This window comes from Geospiza fortis, unplaced genomic scaffold (assembly GCF_000277835.1).
Source record: "Geospiza fortis unplaced genomic scaffold, GeoFor_1.0 scaffold166, whole genome shotgun sequence".
In the NCBI taxonomy this organism is placed as follows: Eukaryota; Metazoa; Chordata; class Aves; order Passeriformes; family Thraupidae; genus Geospiza; species Geospiza fortis.
Genome location: NW_005054310.1, coordinates 5,834,443 through 5,836,414, shown reverse-complemented (window position 1 = coordinate 5,836,414; position 1,972 = coordinate 5,834,443).

Genomic DNA, 1,972 nt, shown 5'->3' with positions numbered 1-1,972 from the left:
TGCTTTACTATTAAAGCTCCTTCTTCCCAAAATGCATTTGCTTCTTGGGTGTGAATTGTTGTTACATTGCTGTTTGTCAGACTGTGCAAGGCAAGAGCCTTCCAGAACACCTGAAAGAAGACGAGTAGATTTAAATGATGGTGACAAGCATGGGCAAGCAAGGAGAAGATTTTGTGCTTCTTTTGCTGTATTTCGCATGGGGTTTCTCCCTGCTCTTCTGAGCACTCACATGCCATTAAATCCCTGTGTTTCCATGGGACAACATTCCAGCTTTGGCACCTCTTTTGTCTGTTGTGACTCCAAACATTCAAGTCAGTCTTTGCTGATGTACAGATGTTACTTTTTTTCTTTTTGGTAATTATAAAGCAAAGAAGTTCTTTTTTTGACCATTGGGGAAATAAAGCTCTTGGATTTTAAGGCCACATTCAATAATTATTGGCTTTATTTTGGTGCTTCATCTCATATGTACTTGTGAGGTCTGGTACGTGGGAGTCCCGTGTACCAGAAACATTTTGTTTTACAATTGAAAAACTTGGCTTCATGGCAGTGAAGATATGCTAGCCAAAATAAACAGAAGGTCAAAGTATAGGTTATTTTAAGTCTGAGTAGGATACCAGGATTCTTAAATCATGTAGAATTTGCCAGCATGGATTACATCACAACTCTAAAGACCTAGGATATATCACATTTGGTACAGAGGTTATCCATTGAATCAGTTGCATTGGCCAGTGATGAAATGGGCCGTTTTCAGCTACCAGCAAAATTCAAAAGACTGACTGCAGTACCATTCAGCATCCTTCACCTATATTCTGAAATGAATAGCATGCTAATAAAACAGTCATTGTCTTGCTGAATAACATTTTTCTTATATGTGAAATTGATTTCTCTTATTTGTCTGCTGTCTTACACTTTCAGCTTTGTGTGGAAAGCTGAAACGGGCTTTGCTGTAGTGACTACTCTGGTTAATGAGGAGAGGGTGTAATAAGTTACTTAGAACTTCTCTATGAATAACCAGAAATGTTCAGATTTATACTCTCAGTTTAATCTCTGAAGCAACACTTTCCAGGTGAAATTATCACCTGCTGTAGAAAAACCATTGACAGCAACAAGTGCTCAGAAATGGAGATGAGAAAATAAGTTAGAATGTATCTGTACGGATTTAGCTGTGATTTCTTCAAGTATTTGCAATTTGAGTGTGAGATTGCAGGATGGGCAGGTGTACTGATGCTCACCATAATACTAAATTCGGGATACTTCTCTGAATCCCTCTAAAAATGCCAACATCCAAATTCTTGAGGGCCAGGAATTTTGGACTTTGGGAAGAAGTTACCCAAGTTAGTTTTGCCTCTTTCAGTGTGTTTAATTGTCTAGCACATTATTTGTGATACTTACTCCTAGTGTCTAGTTTAGATGTAGTTTGGACAACCAATGTTTGGACTCTGTTTCTTACACACTAAATGGAAAGACATAGCAGAGGACCTAGCACTGTAGCAAGCTAGTGCTTTGGAAGGTCACTTTTTCATTTGAAAAGACTGTGTAAAAGATGAGTTAACAGACAAGGCACCCTTGCTTCTCCCTGCCTCTTCTGAGGTGCACTATGGTTCGGGGTTTTTTCTCTCCCTGATTTTTAGGTTTGTGAGAGGAATTTGTGTGTACAGAAAATATCTCCTGAAGTTAATGTTTGATTCTGCAACCAGAGCACGCAGAACTAAGTTAAAACCAGCTTTTAGATGAGCTTTGCAACCATGAGCTGACTTGAATGGGGTGATTTTGAGCAAATGAGGAGTAGGATAGCAGCATGTCCGTGTGACCTTTCTTGTGCGGAGGCAATACATGCCTTGTTCTCATCATTGCCAGCCTGGAGAGACTGCAGAATTGCAAATGTTAGAATATCTGCAAGCTTTTGACTGTGTTGTTCTTTTTAAAGTATCTACTCTTGTTTACACTGATGCCTTGTCTTCCTCAGTTTCTG